Source organism: Nipponia nippon, unplaced genomic scaffold (assembly GCF_047370975.1).
Source record: "Nipponia nippon isolate SJK-2023a ecotype South Korea unplaced genomic scaffold, ASM4737097v1 scaffold_6, whole genome shotgun sequence".
Taxonomy (NCBI): Eukaryota; Metazoa; Chordata; class Aves; order Pelecaniformes; family Threskiornithidae; genus Nipponia; species Nipponia nippon.
Window position 1 is genome coordinate 66,627,992 of NW_028262380.1, and position 21,541 is coordinate 66,649,532.

Here is a 21,541-nt window from a genome sequence, read left to right on the forward strand (position 1 = left end):
AAAAGGGGCTAGTGATATGGGGAGGAGAGATGTGAAGCCAGCAGGTTTTGTGTGCTTGCCAGAAGAATGGTGACAAGGAATAGCTTGTCTACAGTAAGGGTCACTATTAAGTTACAGAGTAGGAGCTGATTCTTGTGGTGATTGATCCTTAAGATTGAGAAGACCAATAGGTCAAGAGTCTTGTGGAAAAATGGAAATCTAGTTCAGAGGTTTCTGTGTATTTTATTTGGCTTTTGAGCTTTGCTGAGAACCTCAAAGAAGGAGCCCAGCAGCTGCTGCTCTGAAAGAAAAATGAGATGTAGAGGAGGCTCTGAAGAGACAGGAAAAATGTGACAGAGCATTTGAATTGGAGACAGCAAGTTTGTGATATATTTGAAAAAGGGCATAGACTTCAGAGGAACCTAGAAAAAAAGACCACATACACCTTTGTTGTTATTTTCTGGGATAAAAGTATTGAGGATATCGTCAGGATGGTGTACATAAATCATATGACCAACACAATGGGTGAAACTGGAAACTCTGAGAGCTCGAATGAAAGGATTGTATAGCAACTTTTGAACTATTTCTTATGACTTAAAAATTAGCACCAAGGAGTATCCTTATCCTTTTATCTTCAGTAGATTATCTCAGTTTATTGTATCTGATTCCAAGGGTCAAATCTTTTTATTTACCCAAGTTTTACTCAAGGGTGGTTTGTAGGTGTCAGTGGAGTTAGAATAACTCTTACAGATGTAGAGAAAAATGAAAGTTTATCACCAACAGGATTTTTGGGGTTTTATGTTACAGCCCATGTGGGGCATGACAAAAAAGTACTGTCCCATGTTCTTAGGCAGGTAAGTAGCCACACTGAAATAACTGTGCATCACAGGACCAGCTCTCAAGATTACACCCATCCTAAAGTTACCGCAGCCAAAAGGTTTTTACACACTCACCAGCCTCACAGGTAGGGGTCATACATGGTAGCCTAATGCCTTGGTAGACAGAAAGAATGTGTACTCGCAAGGCGTTATTCCTTTGCAATACAGGGTATTTCCAGAGTGTGCATGGGGAAATCGATAAAGTAAGGCATGTTCTAGATTTAAGTCATGTATGCACAGACATTCCTCTGGATGTAGGGAAGCTTTTGGAGCCGTAGAGCCATCCTTGGCTTTTATTAATAATACAATCTCTCTCTGGCATTAATATCGTCATCAGCAATGGTTAGTTATTCCTATCCTTGGATTTGAATGATGCCTCCTGCGCACTGAGGAGGGAAGAGGGAAATTGTTACCATTTCCCCTGCATACAGTGTTACTGCACAACTGAAGGGAGACATCATTTAGCCTGCAGTGCATAAAAGGAATGGATTAATGCATGAAATCTACTGGTTAGATAGAACCTCAACTCAAGTCTGATATCTTTTTTAATATGCATGCAAAAATAATAACTCAGGGATTCAGCTTCTGTTTTGTTTTTCCCCAGCACAAAGAAAACAAAAGTACATCTGTTGCTAGTCTTTCTCACTCATTTCTTTGCCATCTCAAACTAAGATGAATTGCTTATTCTTGTCCCTTGAACAATAACACTGCTCAAATATATAAACTGGGATCTCCTTCTGACAAGTTTTAATTGTGGGATGAGTCAAGCTGGCATTTACCTAGAAAGTTCACACATGGAAAACTCTAGTGTCAGACTCTGTCTGTGCTGTGTTACAAAACCAGGAAACTGAATTTCACAAATGTAGTGAAGACAAGGTACGGCATTTGCAGTGAGCCTGGAAATTCAAGCACCATTAAAAAACTTCCCAGCAATGCATGTAACGAGCATAATGGTAGGAGAGGAGAGAGGAGGTGGATGGGAATGAAGAACCCAGTAAATTCACAAACTGGAAAGAGCAGAGCCCTGCTGCTTCCTGAAAAGTGAGTCTGTTTGAAATGGATGTTTTCCCAGAGGTTTCAGCAGAATTTGGGAACCAGATTATATATGTATAGTACTAAAACCAGGAGCATGGCTAATGTTTAGCATGTTTTTAACATGTGGGAGTGTATTCTTCAGCAGCCATAGAACAAACAAAGGAATCAATGAATGTGGTACTGAATGTCTGCTCCTGAGGACAGAATTAATCTCTGTTTGTTATACATACTTATGCATGGTACAAAAATATGAAAACAAAATTATTCAAGAAATCCTGTATCTTTCAAGGCTGCCACCTTGCTACAACATAGACATCAAACAGCAAAACATGTGGGCAGCCTCAGATCTGGGTTCAAGAGAAAAGTACAGAAGGGGATACCTGAAACCTGAGAAGAGGGGGCAGAGTAGCATGTTGGCTTTCTGGTCTTAATGAAAGACCCATGTCTCTCTGACCTTCTTGCAGTCTCAAATGTCTTGTATGCACAATGTGATGCTTGATCTGTTAATTATTTGTAAGCCTAAAAGCTTTGATATAGTGGCATAAATAACTATATTGGCAGAGAGAGTTCCTCTAAAATTATAGGAGCAATGTAGAATTCACCCACTTACTGCTGACCTGGGACACAAGCCAATGAGTTTATACCTTCTGCTGGTATCTAACCTACTGGCTGCGAATGTAGCCCAAATTAAACACATTTAAAATTGTACTGAGTTCTTGCAAAGGTAGCAAAATTTATTCTGGACTTGACTCGATGCCATGAAATATAAGAGATTTTTGTACTACCTTGATATTAGATAGCTGACACACAGTACAGCACACACACAAAAGCAAATATCGAGTTCACTGTGCTCTACAAAATGGCATTCGAGAGACTCAGAGAGACATCAGCATGGTGAGTTAGGATGGGGCTGCACAGCAGGGACTTACTTCTGGGTGGGTAAGGAGCACCTTTAAACCTACCCACTAAAATGAGAATGCATTCATATTTCTTTCCTTCCTATTCAGCAGAAACAGAAAGGAATCAGTAAGTAGGAAGTTCTGAGACTGCAAGGTTATAAAAAGCAAGAGCCTTAACTTTCTAGTAGAAGTGAGGATCTGGTAACATTTATATACTTTGCTTTGAGTTTGCGGAACATGACATGCATGTTGCTTTCCACAAAACTAAGAGAAGGTGGGGCTTTATTAATGAGAACTGGGCTGCTCTTGTTTCTTTCTGGCTTCTCCGTTTGCTTTATTCTTTTTCAAAAACTTGGTACAAGAATTGAGAGAGCAGAACAGCACTGATGTAATCATAAAATATACATTTCAGAAAACAATAAAAGCAAATGTATTTTAAAAAGCAGGGGAATACTTGATAGCCTACATATTTATAATTGAAAGCTGTTCAGAAAGGAATTACTTTTTTGTTCACTCTAAATTGTTCTAATCCCAAGACAAAAATCTTCCTGGATTCCAGGAACTAATAAATCCATCAATCAGCAACCAAGGGATAAACCTACCTGAAACTGCCAATAGGAAATAAAAGATAAAAACAAGAATCCTCTGTTGAAAAGAAATGTTTGTCAAAAGTTGAAAGGTAAAATTGGTATTACAGAAAGCAGAGTCCAAAACATCTCTCTCTCTTTTTTTTTTTTTTTTTTAACTAAAGCAGGTCACAGTATCCTCTTTAACCATGGATTTCTGAGCTCTGACTGTTTTGTGTAATGCCTTAACAATCCTTTAATGAAGTTTTGATAGGCCCATTTAAAAAAAAAATTATCTCCACAGTTTGGCTGAATTTTAATCCATGAACTAAAACCAATCTGATTTTGCAGCAAAAGTATCTGAAAGTGGATACAGTGCAGTTCTTTCATTGATATCACATTAGCTTTTGGAGCTAATCCAGACTCACTGGAGGTTTACATGCAAACCTGACTCACTATGGGTCTTCCATTCATATCTGATCTGCTTCCAGATCCGATGTCAATGGAAGCACTGTATACTCCATGCTGCCGCTATCCAGCTTGGCCTCCCTCCAGAAACTTAATGTTTTTCTTCAGTTGCATCAGTGCCTCTGAGCAAAAAGAGAATGACATCCGTATGTTTTAAGATTAAAGACAAGTCAACATTTCAAGTGAAAAGATGTATGCATTTGTAGACCTACAGTAATATGGTGAAAGGGTAAATTTCTTGAAATAACAGTTTTGGTCTCAAAGCTTCTGAGGCCATTGTGTATGTTACATTTTCTTGAAAGAGATCTGCAGAAAGATGCATGTAGATTGCCATAGTTTTCTTTTGGCAGCTAAATTTTGAACCATATAATTTACTGTATTTTTTTAAATCAAAGAAGAAAATTTGGCAATAAATATGTTGATAAACTCCCATTTAAAGCAAGTGAAAGAGCAGTTAACTCAGAAAGCTGATGAAGAGAGTTAGGAGTCTATTGCTGCATGTGAACAGGGCTCAGAGGTGTTTTCTGAGGAGAAATTTGTATTATTGCAGTTGCATAATACAACAAATGCAAATAGATCCCAAACAATACGAGTCACTCACACGCACAGTGAGACCAGACTGGAATTTTAAAGTCAGTTATTGAAGAATTCTTCAATCTCTTCCACAAACTTTAGCATTAAACATACCAGTCCGAGGGGCTTTATTTCACCTAAGCGTGCTCCTGCAAGGCAGTGCTGCACTGCTGTGCCTGGACACCTCCGCCACAGGGCATCATATAAGCTAATGTTCCTTCCAGCATGCAGAGGACTGTGCTAGGGAACCAGTGCTCCCCCTCCACTGTGTAAAAACATCACGGACAAAGAGAAAGTAGTTACAAGTGCGTTGTGGAGAGGGTAATGTAACTTGTAACCTGGTAGGACCACATACTCATACCTTACTCCAGGCTAAGCAGGACCTTACTGGAGACACAGTGATGGTAAGATCATCTCATATAGGTACAAAACAACTTTAGGAATCAGCACGTGGTTCATTTTGTATTAATTCTCTTATATACTAGTATTATTCTTCCAAAAGCGTGATGCCCTCAAAATAGATTTTGTATAATTAATTGTGAAGGAGCTGAAAGGCTAAAAAGGACTGTGTAGGGTCATTCCAAGAGTTTGGTGTTTGTGGTTTTTTTTTAATTCATCCCTGTTTCAATGAGAGTGCTTGGTCCTTACCAGATTTCTTTAGTTGTTAAAAACAATTTCTGAAACTGTTTCCATATATTAATGGGTAAAATGAGCTTAATTCTTGGATCTCTACGAGATCAGGATGACTTCAGCTCCTGTTTGCTATGGAAACTTAACAGACAGGTCTGAGCACCACCTAGTCAGAGAAACACGACCCTGCTTTTAGCTCATCTGTGTCACTTGACCAAAAATCTGATTACAATTGTTTGAACTGTTTATTAGTTTCCCTGAGTCTTTATTCATGAAATCACCACCAAACTCCATATCCAGAGCATCTGTAGTAAGCTGAAGTGCTTTGTAATGTGTAATATGGAGTAAAACGTGCGGCATTCTGCAAGGGTGATCCCTTTGGAAATAGCTGAAGCAGTTCAGGATAGGTGCCTATATGCTTCTTCAACCCAATGCCTGGTGAAAGGGTTGAGGCATTGAAGCAAATGCAGTGTGCCGACATTTGCCTCTTCTTCTCCATGGTGGGAAGGGAAAGAGCCATGGCATGCTGAGCTGGGAAAACACAAGAAAATGGCAGCTGCCACCACTGCTACAATGCGCCTCTGCCTTCTGGTCTGTCTGCAGGCATGTTCAAGTGCACTGCACAGATATTTTTCATAGCTTTCTAGAGCATTTTCTTACACGGCTCTGTAGAAAAGCCACACGAGAGATCTTTTTTTTTTATTAAATCTAAACATAAAAAGAAAATTTCACAAATCTGTTGGTCTGGCTGTTTACCAGTCATATGTCATCTGAATTACATTACCACAATATTCCAGACATTAAATTAAAGACAGTAGGAACAAGTATAGTTAACATCTGTGCAAAATTTAAAACTAAGGAACTTCCAGTGGTTTCTTTAATCCCAGCCAAATTATGGCTTTTACCACACTCTTCCTTCTATAATGCCAATTTTTTTTCCTCTCTCAAATACATTCACAAGATCACAACTGTGCGCGTGCAAGGCGTCCTGTGCTGTTCCTGTGTGGGCTGGCCATGCCAGCAGTTGCACCGGGGAGAGGGTGCTGGCTCATCTCTGAGGGGTCGCTGCCCTGGCTTCCTCGCTTTTTGGTATCTCCAGGAATGTGCAGTGCCTGGAAAAGGTAATCTCTGGTGTGCCAGGCATAGCTTTCATACCTTTTTTTTTCCCCCCAACATAGGGAAGAAATCAGTAAGAGTTAAATTTCCTTGCTAGGAGGAGTGTGCAGCACTGGAACACGGTATCCAGGGAGACTGTGAAACCTCCGTCCTTGGGGGCTTTCAAGACTTGCCTTAACACAGCCATGGCTGACCTGAGCTAGTGCTACAGGCAGGGGCTTAGAGTAGATGACCTCCAAGGTACCCCTCCAGCAAACATTTTTAATAGTCACTGCTCTGTCATTGGGGAAATGGGCAATGGCCATTGCTAGTGGCAGAGAAATACTCGCTTAGTCCCAACTATGACTTGTGATGATCTATCCACAGTGAGGTGGAAGAGTTTTGCTTTTTCTCCCCTTATGAGGCTGAAAGATGTCAATGGCTTCTAGTAAACATGTCTACCAAGCAGTCAAAGATGTGGTTAAAGTGAATGAGCACCCTTTCATTCAGGGCAACTAAATGCCCTGGTGAGCAGTGGTAGTGGAGAAAGCCACAGCTCAAGGCAAAGCCAGCTGTGGTCAGACCAATTGGAAACTAAATTGCATGCACACACTTATATGGGGGAGAGAGAGAGAAACAACACAGCTACTTGGCTGATGCTGGCACGCTCCTGCCTTCAATCAGTGGGGCGGGCAGAGGCTGCCCACACTGGTGCTGAAGGTTCCCCCCAACTCTTGCCTTTCAGTGCCCACCACCATCCCCAGGGCTCCTCTCCGCAGTGTGCCCATGCCATGGGCTGGCCTACATGGGAACAAATCAGGATGCCTTGTGATTCCCTGCATCCCCTTGTTTTCCTCTGTGTTTGTTCAGCTGTGAGTATATTTGGAAATGCATTGGTGGTGGATGGGCTGCTTTGGCATTGCAGAAGGAAGAGTGTGGTAAAGGCACTGTGTTTTCCACATTATCTGATTGATACCATTCTTCTTTTCTCTTAACAGAAAAAATCCACTATGGCTTTGAGATTGCCTTAACCACATAGGCCAGAAAAAAAAAAAAAAAGGAAAAATGTTCTATTTTGGCTTGCTATATCTCCACATAAATAGTATTTTCTGTGGAGCTGATCTGGCAAAGGTAAATACAATGTTGTGTATTGCCTCAGAAGAAACATCATCCCTCTACCTTTAATATTTCCATCAAGAACTATTTTGGTGTGGAAAAGCTGGGATTTTGCATGCTCTTTTCCCAAGGGGGAGAGGAGTAAAATAACTTGAGAAAACATTGATGCTTTCTACCACAATGAAATGAATACTTTGCATAGAAAAATATCCGAATGCTAGTAGAAATGAACTTTTTGTTTTCTGCTCTAAATATCAGTTCAATATACTTCACTTTTTTCTTATATTTGGAGACTCTGAGGTACAGAAATAAAAGCTGGGAGTATACTTTCCTGTTTTTAAAAAGTGAAGCCATGTTCTGCTGTGTATGCTTGGAAGAGACGGCTTACAAAAACTGTGTATTGCAATGAGAGCAAGGGGGATAGTGTCTTAATCTTATTTTTACAGAGCACCAGTGGCCCTTTGATGTGTCCCTCTGTGTTGTCCCTCTGAGTTCAATGACGTTAAGGTTGTACAATAATGGATAATTGTGGGGGAAAGTAGGATCTTCTCATGCTTCTGGGCAGAGTTCTGTCTGCTATGGGTTTGTTACCCCTCAGGCGTGAAAACTCAATTGAAAACTCTTCTTTTCAGGTTGCAAGGTAGGGTGGCTGGATATGGTCCCTGGGATAGAGAGGCAACAACCACTCATGGAGGCCAAGCAGACTATGAGGAGGACCCTGGCACATGGTGGCTGAAGTACCAGCCTCGATTCTTCCCCACCTACCCAGCCCACGCATTTGTAAGTGAAATCGGGATGAGATACTGGTGCTCTGGCAACTACCGCATTGACAGAGCAGTGTAAATTGCACCTTGTTTGGCAGGCAGAATGTATCCGTTGATCCTCTTGCTCTTAGCTTGGGAAGGAAGGCATGAGACCCCCCCTTTCCTGGACTTCAAGCAAAAAGTTAAGCCTCCACCATGTCTGTTATTTGTTTGTCAGCTGCTGGCAACCTGCTTATGGCACTGCAAGGCAGGAATGTGAATTATGACCATCCCTGTAACATCTTCACTTTATGGTCCAGACTGCAACTTGAGTATCTGCACAGGCCAAGCCAGTTTTAATGAAGCGTGTGGGGAATCTCCTGTGAGTAAGTCTGTGCATATTGTTCTCTCTGAGGGATCAGAGAGGAGGGAATGATATGTGATGTTTTGTTTCTATTTCCTTGTTCTTTTTCATTTATTTCCTGTTCAATTATGATTTTTAAATGGCTACAAGCAATGAGATTCAAATACAAAGTCCAACTGTTTTCAACATCAGCCAGATATCTGATATCTTGGCAATCTGGGATCCAGAAATCAATGAATAAATTGCCATCATCCAGTGAATAAAATAGTCATCTGAATAAGTACAGCACAGATGTGCCCTTTCACTTCAGTAACATGTACTGTATGCAGAATACCTTAAACATCATGCAATTTCATGTTTCATAATACATGCTTTTTTGTGAAACAACATATGTCTTCAGTTGTGATTGATTGTTTGAAGGTACTGCTATAAACTTGGTGGCTATTATTATGTCTGTTGCAGTTGGCTAGTCATTCTAGGAACCATTTTTTCCCTGCTAGTAGAAGAGATCACTTTAATATAAATTAGCTTAATAAAAATATTTATTAAAACAACAGTCAACAATCTGCTCCTCCTAGCAAGCATCTTGTATGGTATTAGAGTGAAAGCACATATTATCATGTTACTAAAAAGGAAACTACTGAAATAAAGAGATTTATAAAAGAATAACAGTAAACAATCTGCTCAATCAGGCATCCTAACTACTTAGGTGTGTAATTATAGAAATGACACAATGTTTATGCAAGTGTCTTAAGAATAACAATAAAGTGCAATGTGTATTCTACCAAGGAAGATTTACTTAAATGAATATGCTATAAGCCCAGCAGGGCTACTCACATGACAACAGAGGAGTAAACAGGGAGAGGCATTCCCTAATGCACAGTCAAAAGGACATAAAGGCAAGGCTATGGAATATGAGGTTTCATCGGCGTCTGAAAGGTAAGTGCTTGGTCTCATTTTTCTTTTGCTGCATTTCAAGCATCTGTGCAGAAGGGGTGGGCAGCATAGACAGAGCTTAAAGCTGTGACACTCAAGGCTCTCACCTGTGCCAGGTGAATAAGAAGTTGAAAAGCTGGGAGGAAGCCTGTTTGCATTTAGTGCTCGTGTGCCTCACTTTGTCACTGTCTCTGTTCCACTTTTTATATCCCGTTTGCTCCTGGTCCAGGAAAGTTATCTAACCTCCATGTCTTACTTCTAGATATCTCTCCTAATCACTCAACTTACAGAGCAAATTCATCCTCTTTCCATCAAATTCTTACTCCTTATAGCGCTCTTTCATCTCTAATCTTCCCACTGTGACAGGCAAATGTGCCCTGCAGCAGTGTCTTATGATGTCAGAATGAGAGGCTTCTGGCTGGATGAGCAAAAGAGTATTTAAAAGGCAATTTTAAATGCACAAGTTCTGACCACATAGTCATCACTGGCCTCAAAAAAGAAGGGAGAGGCCTCTCTGTAGCTTGACCTGCAGTTTGCCTTCTGCAGCCTCTAAAATAATACAGAGTAGAAAATCCTGCTGATTTGACAGGGTGGCCTTCTGCACCCATTCTGTGCAAGAGTTCATGATGGCAGAGCGTCAGTCCCTGGAGTGCTGGGTCCTCACCGTTTGTGACTAGCCTGTTTTCTGCGGCATCTCAGCAGATCTGAAACTGGCCAACTGCTTTAACATAACAGTCAAAATAATTTGTCATGGTATCTGGGTCACATTAGTGGCCTGCTCCCAGTCCAGTTACTTCCTTGCAGCACTATGGCCTGTTTAATCCTCCTGTCTCAAGTGCTGTCTGTGGTGTTTTCACAGCTGAAAAACCACTCTTTTAAGATGCTGGTCAGCAGGATGTAGGAGAAACAACACATCCCTCCAACACTTTGGCTGCATCCCACTCATAACTGACTCTACTCACTGGTAGACATTACATTACACCCATATCCTGGGGTGGCCCAAGGTGACCTCCAAGCAGTGCTAGTAAAACTGAATTGGGTTGCCTCAAGGGCACACAAAGATTTTGCCAACTTTTGCCATAGGTAGAAGTGGAAGATGGGATCTAGGGTCAGTAATCTGGGGTAAAAGCCCTGAAGACTTGGGTTCAATGCATCTTCTACAATGGCATGATCAGACAAATGGGCAGCAGCAATTGTTGCTGTGGGGAACAGTGTTTCTCTTCTTATGGAGCCAGTTAGCCCCTTCCAGGTGCTTCTCAAGCCTGACCCATAGTGTTCTACAGATCACAACTGTTTTGAGGTTTTCCAGACAGGATTTTGGTTTTCCTTTTTCAATACATTATGTGTATTATGTTATGGTAGCAGATATGTAGGAATATTTATGGGTCTGGCTTGAAGAATTTCCTGGCTGTGGTAGAGCCTCTAACCCCTAAGGAGCTTGGATAGTAACTGGTTCAAAGGAAGAGGATGGGAAGCTTGGTGTTGTTATAACACTGATTTTGAAAACTAAGGTTATTGTCATTTTTACCTGGGATAGTTACCCTTAAATTGTTGCCTTTTCTCCTTAAATAGACCTGATTTACTCACATTTTTTGTAGCATTCCTCATGTTTCCCCGAAGTTTCCAAAGGGGATCCTGGAAACATCTGCATAGTGTTTGCTTTAAGTTATACAAGGAATTTAACACACTTAGAAGTAATCCAGAGTTGAACACAGGTGCCAAGAATGACTAGAAGTATTTTTAAGTCCATGTGGATCAGGGTCACCAGGGCCCTTGGTGTGAACAACCAGATGCTCTGTGCCCTCTGCTCACTGAGCTCAGGAGGGAAAGAGGACTCCAAACAGCTATTGACCAAAGAAGCGCTAAAAAGCAACACCTGTAAGTGCAAATCCATGTAGTGAAGGATGAGCTCAGCAGCTAAGGGTGGGCACTGTTTCAATAACTAGTAACGAATTGAGGCATTCCTGTGCAGGGATAGGGCTGGGTGTGCACCAAAAATTAACAAGATCCAGCAAATCAGCTGCTGATTTGACATTCAGAGACACTTCCCCTATCAGCAAAGGTATCCCAAAAAAACATAGAATATGTATCACACTTTTAGATCCTTGGCTTCAGGGTGGTGCATGTCACATCTTGATTCTACTGTTGCACCCCTCCTGCTGCTGGGTCACTTGCTGTGGGGCCATGATTTCCTCCAAAGCAGACTTGACACAGGGTGCTGATCCCCAGGCTTTGACCAGGGGAGAAAGGCTTTCAAAGCCGACTATGTTTGCATTTAGGAGCTGGAGATGAGCAGTACAGAGGTCTGCATGAATGTGCTAATCCCGCCGGGGTGCTCAGTGAGCCTTGCGGTGGTGTGAACCTGCAGCGTTGGTACAGCCAGCGAGTGTCAGCTTACCCAGTGCTGCGGTGGGCTGGGAGCCCCTACGTCCTCAACCTGCATCAGGCCAAGCTGTCAGTCTTCCCAAGTGAACAATGGGAAAGTTAAATGACTTTTGGGGCACTTAAGGAGACTCTGGAAAAACGTTGGAGGGCTGTCAGCACTTGCGTGATTTAGCCTAAATCTTCTCAGCAGAGCGAATGTTCACAGTCTGAGGGGAAATCTCGCCTGTAGCTGTGTGCAAGCCAACTAACTTAGTCTGAAAAGACCAAATTAACCTTGGATAAGAGGTTTTTGTGCATGGATGGTTAGTGGATTAAAGGAGATGTCTAAGTGAAAGCCCAAGCTAAGCAAGGGGAAGGATCAGCCCAGCCGTGCACCCACTCAGCGCGGCCCCGCTTCCCTCCGACCCGGCACTGCTGCTCTCAGGGCTGCAGGCGGCCTCGGGGCCACCCAGCCTCCCCTTCTTGCACACCTTCCAGGGCTGCTGGCAAAGCTCAACATGAAACTTGGGCCTGTGGTTTAAAATTTATTTACTGAGAGCCAGTAACTGCTTTTTGTTTTGGTTTTTTTTTTGACCCACCCACCCTCACTCGACAGGCAAATAAGGGACCTCCTGCCACTCCCTGGCATGTGGCCGCCTTGGCTGCACCCTGCCAGGTGCCCGCTGCAGGCACAAATGCCCACCTGCATTTGGAGAGCAGAGATCAAGTTGAGGAAAAAGGGTGACACTGCATCCGGGGGGCACGTTTGGTATGAAAAGTACAATCACCCTATCATGCCTCGTTTTAAACGTCATTGTACCTTGGAAACCAAACACTGCGTGTTACTTTTGGTAGGGAGAAAAAATACATCTTTAATTTGATCTTTTTTTAATGGATTCAGTCACTTATCCCTTACGTGGGAACTGGCTGTCCAGTTGACATCAGAAAGTTGTGCATCATCAAGCTGAGTACAAGTGGTTACTTCATCTTTTTCAGAGTGAAAAACTTGCGTCCATCAGGCCCCCGCTCCAGCAGGGATGGCAGCATTGGGAGTTCAGGAGAGCAGTAACCCTTTTTGGACATCATCTGCTTTCAGTGAGCAGCAGCACTAGTGTGGGACCCCCATCACCGTCTATGGCCTGGGTGGTATGTTCCAGCTATACCACACTCGCTGCAGGGAGAATAAAGATGGCTTATGGCAGGTGGCGGCATTTGCAGAACATGTAACGTCTGCTGCGTATTGGCTCCATGCTGGTACAAGGTCAGCGACTGCCTGACAGATTGAGATAAGACCATTCCTTGTCAAGATGATTCCAGGCTACTGAGAATGTAAAATCAAAGGCTGTCTAGAAATACTGCTCAGCGCTGTTAGTGTCTTGGAAAATGCCACGCACAGAAAAAGGACAACAGCCAACATGCGTATTCAGTACAGGAATTACAGGCAGGACAACTAAATCAGTAGGTCTTTAAGACTCGAAATAACCTTGAAGCTGCCTTAAACCACTTCTTTCAGGGTTCCTTTTGTGTACCAATGGAAAAGAGGGAGTAGCTGACTTGCTGTTGTACTGCGCGCTCTCCTGCGGCGCCAGAACGGTCTTCTTGCAGTCAAAGTCATGCAGTAAGAGTCTCGGATGTCTTTTAAGTGGAAACTTGGGTCCAGCCTGCTGTGTAATGAGCAAAGATCAGGGAATCACAAAGATGCTTATGACCATTTTTTGATTCTCTGAATTTGACTGGAGACTAAATGGATTAGACCAGGATCTCCAGTCTGCCCTCATTATTACACTAAAAATATTTTACTGTAACTTTGCAGACGGCAAGCTTGGCATAATATCCACCCCATTATATTTAAGTTTTAAGTTATCCTTACAAGCAAACCCGTTATTTGCCATAGTATAGAACTAAAGCAATGCAAAGACATTTACAGCAATTACATTGATCTTATATATCAAGCAGCAACAGTAAATGAATATAAATATACATATATTTATGTTCTTTAACCAGCAGCTGGAGCTAATAATTCAAGTTTGGAGTGAATTATAACTGAAGCTTGGGCTAGTCGTTTTTATGTTTAGGACAAACCCCCTGAGGTTTCTGTGACCAGGATTTTACAGCCAGAGACAAGAAATTTCACCGCCACTGGAAACATACATATTCCTATCAAGTCAGTTAGAGAAGGAAAATAATCATCTTGCAGGAACATGCCCAGATAAACCCAAAAGGTAGGATTAGGTTAGTCATGGAAGATCTTCTCTCTCCTAACGCCTATGTATTGCAGATAGAAGGAATCACTGAGAAGACTTTAAATATTCAGAAGGAGAGAGGAAATACAAAATAAATCTTACAATGCCTTCCTTTTTTAATACCTGTCTAGAGTTACAACTAGCATCAAGCAGGTCCAGCAAACAGATGAACTAATTCCTGAGAGTTGGAATTTCACTAGCCTGGGTTAGAGCTGGCTAGGAAACAGTTTTCCCATCCTGCAGAATTTAAGATTTGTCTTCTCCTTCCAACTCCTTTTACCAGAATGGAATCCAAAAGTAACAAAGACTTTTTGTGAAGCATGAAGGTCATTCCTGGCAGATAGGTCCATGGAGGATCTTCCCAGTCTTTAGGGACCCTGGGTTGGAGTGGCTGTGCTGTCATTTTCTGCTTCTCAGGTGGGAGAGGCTTCTGTAGTCAGACTCTTCCACTCTCCCTTTGGTAAAAATTCCACACTGGACAAGAGAGATTATACAAGTTAAAGTTCAGTGGAAAATACTCTTGTGAAGCATTTTGATGAAAAAGCATTTTCTTTTCCTTCATAAAAGGAAAACATGACCCCCACCCTGTAATAGCTCTATTTTGCGTGCAAGCAAACACAGTTCCCCCTGACAATAGCTCTATTTTGCATGCAAGCATACACACATTTCCCTTTGTTATTGTTTGTAGAGTACTTTGAATAGGAAATTGTATTTGGTGCTAAGCATTAGTGCAGCTTGGTGGCAGCTTGTTTGCCTGGTGGCCTATGTGCCCCACTGGGACCTGAGACACTGTGCTGCTATGAAGCAGCACCTCTGTTCTCTCCATGCCTTGTAGTTTCTTGGTGTGTGCAATAATGACAGTATACTATGTTTTAATTTGCATTTTCAAGCAGACGTGGTCTCAGCCATCCTATGTGACAAAAATGATTAGTCTGACCTGTTATATGAATCTGTCCCTGCCTCTTCAGCTGCCACCCTTTTGGCATTTTGTATCTTAGATAGAGGAAGGACAAAAGCCAAGCATTGAAACCGAGATCATTATTTTAATATGTGTGAACAAACGACATGAATATACTTCTGAAGCCCAGATACTATGTTTTTTCATTATTTCCACTGTCAGAAAGAGATCTCACAAATGTTTGTCACTGGAAAGAGCGCACAGGGAGAAGGGACGTAGGTAGGTAGGTAGGTAGACAGCTACCTAAGGGAAAGGACAGAAGAGGCAAACGTGGAAAGATTTTGTTTGAACTGCACTGAACATTATTTCCTGGAGACTTTCACAATGGAGTCAAAAGACCTTGTGTCTAGCAGGTAATTGTAGTCTGCCAAGGTTTGATGATGGAGAAGCAAACAAAAGCATCATTCATAAAACATGCCCACAGTACGTGCACTACAACCAGCTGGGTCAGCTGGCAGTGTAGGAAGAGCCAGCTGACAAGACCTGGGAAGTCAGAGCAGCTGTGCTCTAACCCCGATTACTATTTATTATTTATTCCCTTTGCTCTGCTTAAGCTGGGACATGCAGACCAACACAAATTTGCTTTACCTTTTAGGGTATGTTTGAACAGACAAAATGGGTGTCTGTCAGTGGGTTTACCTCAGGTGAGGGCACTTACCATAATTAACAAGGCGGGGTGTGTCAGGGCAGGACTTGCAGCATTTGCTAAATTCAAAGCTGTCTAAAGCATGCGCTCACATGAAAGGGCATGTAGCCTAGGGTCCTACAAAGCATGAGGCTTATTGCAACTGTGTTGATCTTGCTTGCCTACAGCCATCCTGGAGGGTAAGTCCCCTGAAGCCAGCCTTGCTAGCTGTCATGCTGCCAGGAGGCAAACTTAAACACCCGACAGAATAACCTACATCAGCAATAGGACTTTCTTTGCCTATTGATTGCTGTAGTAAGATTTCTGACTGCATAAAGACAGGTTTCTTCTCATGCTTCCAGCCAACGCTGGTTTTTTGCAGGAAATAATTATTTTTTTTTTTTCTTGCCTGTCCTGCAAGTGGCATGATGTGAGCCATCTGTGAAGAAGAAAGCACATAGCTGCAGTTAGCTTGGGAATAAATATGCTGTGGAGTACAAAAGCCTGGGCTCTGCACTAACCACAGCAACATGGCTTCTGTTTTGGAGCTGTCTCACATCTGTCTGAAGAGAAGCGCAGGCACCTGGAGTTCACATCTGCCTGGAAAATAGCATGTAGACATACCCATACGTATGCTGGCAAATCTTTTAAGTATAGACAAAGCCTATGAGAAATAAAAGGGAACACATCTCATGTTAACTTCAGCCAGATAAGTTTGATGTTGATCTTTACCTAAGAAGGATGAAGCTAAGGATGTAGGTCTGTCATCTTGCTCAGGAATGGGAGCTGGATGCTGAAAGATGGATGTAAATGGTGCATTCAGAGTAAGGGTTTTTTTTATGTGTTGGTCAAACTGTGTGTTTAAAGGAGGGAACAAATGCTGTTTCCCTGAACGGGCCATCATTGTGCATGGCTATTTCTCAAGATAAGACAGGCTTGAGTTGGATTCCCAGGCCTTGGATAGAATAACTTTTAATTTATTCATCACTTTTTCCTGAATGAGTTTACTTAAATGTCAGTGCCAGACTAGCAGCTGTATGGTAGAGGGAGACCTGACCCCTGGAGTCTGAGAAAGCTTCCTGAAGGTTTGTAGCTTAACCTGCCATGCAAGTTATCTTCACAACTGCAATTTGCAGCAAAACCCAGCGCTGCTGAGGATCGACGACATAGTGACAGTTCTCTACAGGCTGAGTGGCCCAGTAGCCTGGCCTCAGCATCAGCCAGGAAAAATTTCTTTCATGTTTCTTGCCTGAACTTTGGTTTCTTCTATTTGTGCTTAAGTTTCCATGCCTTTGTTTTAGTAAGTGAGCTGTGAAGTAGAAGCCATAGTCTGTGAAGGAGATACCGCAAGTATTTCAGCCATGAGTTACTGCCATTTTATTGCTGGGCTTCATTTTTTGTGCAGCTTCAACTCTGTGTTGTTGTCCCTGATGAAGTAAATGATGATACTGAGCAATGCCTTTTCAATTTTTTCTGCTTCTAAATGAATTCTAGTTTTATTTCTCAGCATAATGCAGGCCCTACGTCTAGTTTACTTATGATTTATATTCTGCTCAAAGATATGAGCCTTCATGAAGCCTACTGGCTAATAATTAATTAAGCTCATTTTAAGTCATTAATCTATTGTTCTGCATGATCTTTCCAGAACGCCTTTAAGATGTCTGATGCAATGTTTATTCTCAGCCCTTTTAATGCAAGTCTTCTCTATAACTGCCTGCCTTTATTTTCCATTTGCATCACCTGCAAATGATTGTCTATACAAGCCTAATGGTTTACAGTAACCTTTTAAAAATGAGATACTTGAGGTGAACCCAAGCACCATAGCATACCTTCTGAACAGAAAGCCAAGTGCACTAAATGTATCAGCATTATGACAGCCCAAACCCATTTGCTGTGGTATTGAGGACTGACACGCAAATGACCCTGGGTCTCAGTACATGGAAATTACTTGTAATTATTCTATATTTTCCAAACCTCAACCTGTTCATCTCATAACTCTTTGGTAGAGACTCCTTTGAGCTGGCTCTAGCGTTACCAGGGGAAATTCTGAGATCTCTGTTGGAGCTCTCCAATTTGCAGCTGAGTAGCTGACCCATTTTTGTTTAGGGCAATGTGTCTTTAGTTATAAAATCATCATTCTTTATAAGCCTCTTGCAGGGGGACAAATGGTTGTATTTTTTACTCTATGTGACACTTTTAAACCGATAGACAGACACTATTTGCCCAGCATTTTTTAATCTCCATTTCATGAAAAATGAAGGTCTTTGGCCTAGAATTTCAATTTGATTTATATTCACAATTTCTCTCAACATGTTTCAGCCTAGCTGATATCAAAACATGAACGTTAGCTTTAATCATTACCAAAGGTTTCCATGTGATTTAATAGTGAGAGAGGATGTTAGTTTTCCTCATCATTTTTTAATTTCTCATAAACTGCATATCAAATTCACTAACTTTCATCCAAAATCAGTTACTTTGAAAACCTGTAGGAAAGAAGACCTTGAAAGAATATCCTACCACAATTTCTGTCACTCTGTCCAATCTTGGTGCTGTCTCTCGTTAGTTGGAATCATTACTATACCTTAAAGGTGGCAACTTTGTGCAGTAAAATGGCACTGTACTGCTCAATCTATCTGCTAGGTAGGAGTCCTCTGAATTTTTGCTGCCTATTCTGCTGAAGTTTTTCAGTGGTCATTAACACTAGTGAGCCAGAGCTGTGAAAGTATGAATATTTCTCTATTCCAAGTCATCAGAAAATAATGCTTTTTCTCTTCTGAGGCCAGGATCTTTAAGAGTGGACAGAATGTAAATCAGAAGTGAAAAGGATTTGATTCCTGCTTGCCAAGGGGAGGTTCCCATCTGTTCTCACTGAAGTGTATGGGGATTTTTGCTATTGAGTCTCTTGAGAAAAGGGTCAGACCTTAATTCAAGGGAGGAGAGAGCATTTAGCTCTTTTGTATTGTTATCTAAAATAAAAATGTTTCAGCTAAATAGGCTTGTGACCATCTGAAGAAACTGCTTAGTAAGAAACATTCTCAGTTTTGCAAAGGTGTATACCCCTAGAAATGAGGTGATCTTGCCCACCACAGCAGCAAATCTACATAGGTTAAGGAGGTACTTCAATACCTTTTATACCCCATGGAAGTGACATCTAATTCATCAAGGCCTTTTCCATTGAATATACGTCTTGCTAAGAAAAGAATATTCAAAAATGTTACAGGTCATCAAGGTTGTGTCTGTTCCTACCACCAGCCTGAGGAATCTCCTGGCGAAGAGCCAACCAAACATAACCCCACCTTCATCTTTTGCCACCAATCTATGTGAACAACGTGCTGTTGATGCAGAGACTACGTTCTGATCTGACCACTTGGACAATATTTTTTCCAGTGGTTTCCCTAGTTCAATCAGTCTGAATGGTCACGTATTTATGCTGAAGTGTTTCTTTTGTTACCTTCAGGATAGAACTGGGGACTCTAATTCCAGCTCAGGGTGGGGTGGGCTACACGATAGACCAATTTTCCAGATTTCTACAGCTGCTGAGTACAAAATTGATACCAGTTGCCCTCCAGGTTGTTCCCAGAGCACAGTAATTGCAATATTTATTTTCAATGTGCAGTTTGTTACTTTCCCTTACAAGTCAGTCTACTCCCTCTTATTCCCTTTTCTTTTTGCCTTTGCAGTGGGTAACATATGTAATGTGAAGGCTGTGTTTAACACCAGACCTTTGCTGTTCAGGGAAATGAGCGTTGGGCTCAATGTATAAAACAGAAACATAACCTAATTTATTAGGGCTAGTTTATGAACAATGGAAATTAAGAAATATTGCAAGAGGAGACTAAAAAAAAAAAACCCTTTAAAGCAATTATGAAGCATAGACTATATTCATACCATCCAACTCAGTCTAAGATCAGAGCTCATAAAGGAACTTTTCTAGTTGGTAGATAAATGTGCGTGCACAGAGTTCCCTATTTTGCCTAGTCCCGGCAAACCTTCTCAGGATTATCTGTAGCTATTTTATCAAAGTTAAGAGTCCTGTCTAGGAGTATGCTGGTGTGGGAAATCATCAGCTGGTGTTAGAGCAGCCATGGTCTTCACTGACTAACCAGACCTCCAGAGGACATCTCTTGTGATTCTCATACATATCTTTGGTTTCAGAGCCTCTGCTGGTCAGGACGCACTGAAAAGTTCACTTATATACAAGTATAACACACATGTACCTTTATATCAGCCAGCCTTTTTTAAAAGACTGTGTCCAATCAAATTGCTCAGCATTTTGTAAGAACTTGAGGTTCTAGTTCTCAATAAACATGTCAGGTGGGTCATGCAATGTAACTTGTAGCTCAGCTGCTGGCAGGGGATGTAAAGCTATATGAAATCTATCTTTATCATTGTAGGAAGATTGTGGAGACACTGCTTTCACATCACACTAGTTACTGCCTTGACTTCTTAAAGAGCAGGTAGTTTTCTCTTGCTTTGGTCACTACTTTCTGAGATGAACTATTGAAATTCAGTGGAGTTATGCCAGTTGAACCAGCTGAGGATGCCTCCTTCTATTTGCTCTTTCAGCTCCTGAAGGATGTAAGATTCAATTTCCATTGGGATTGCTCTTTTATCTTTGCAGTCAAAAACGCCCCTATTTCTTCTTCCGCTTTTCCCAGAGCAACATAAGAGCTGTATGCTAGCGTGTGCTGCAAAAATGTGTTTCAAAAAAGTAGATTGTGACTATCCATTTGAATAACTGTGATTTATTTCAGCTACAGTTCCAACTTCTTTAATTGTATTTTCTAGTAATGTTCATAGGAGCTTGTTTACAAAGTAGTAAGCTGGTATTGCAAACCGTTTTGTAAAATCTGAAGTTTCTTGCATATTCTTACAAAAATAACCCAAAGAGCTAACAAGTTTTGAAGCAATAGCTATGGGGCAAAAGCTATAGTATGTTAAATCACACAGCAAGAACAGCGAATTGTCACAGTGAACAGTCCCACACATATACAGCCTGTAGATTGCTCAGAAAAAGCTATTCATCAGAAAAAGAACATATCTACACAAATATAGTTTGTAATCAGTTAAAGATGTGAGGAGTTATATCTGTAAAGGACTCATTTGCTGTAATACAGAGACAGCTGGAGCAGAGACACTGAATGGAATAGATCTATGTTAAACACCTTGTCTCCAAGTGGTTACTGAGCACCACATGGTACCAAGAATAAAAATAGCCTAAGTAGAGAACTTCAAATCTCTATGGGAGCCAAAACTCTCCAGAAATGTGGAAGACAACTGAAGGAAATTGAGCAGGCACTTTGCTCTGTGTTTGTAAGCAAGCAGTGCCAGTAGAAATGAAGCCATTCAGAAGGTAGCCTTGTTTTTGACAGCGGCTGGTTCTGAAAAGCTTGTTGCAGTTAATAATTTTCCGTTAAGTAGAGCAGAGGCTGACTGTGAAGTGGTAGTACAGAAATGTGAGGAACCCTGAATTCCACGTAAAAATGAAACATATGTGTGAGACTGGCTCAGAGTAAGCAGAGTCTTGCAATTTTGAGGGCTAACTAAGAGGAGACTGGGTCCTAATGGGAGCTGGGAAGAAAATTCAGAGAAACTACTGGAAAATCCAGAGTGAAGCTGAAGAAAGCCCTTGTAAGGTGCTGGTTAATGCATGTTAGTGAGGAGAGAACTCACTCGGCACAGCCTACAGAGTGAAATCCACAGTTCTTTGACACTGCAACCTGATTTGCTATGCCAAAATGTCACCAAAACCCCAACTCCTTAAGGTAAAAAAGGATGCAGAGCTCTATGTTGGATCAAAACAAGAACAACACAGCAGCTTGCATACATTGGACAACCACCACTTAAAAGGATGGTGTCCAGAAAAAGAAATATATATCCAAAAAGGCAATGGGTTGCACCATGTTTTTAATTGATTGCAGACATTCCCAGAGTGTGGCCAGCATGGGCAAAGGATGGCAAGTATGCCTCTAGCTCAGATGAACTCCACATAGCAGCAACAAATAATGGTCTGCCAAAATATGAAGACTGTCAACCTGAAAGTAAATATGACACTATTATTTCAAAGCT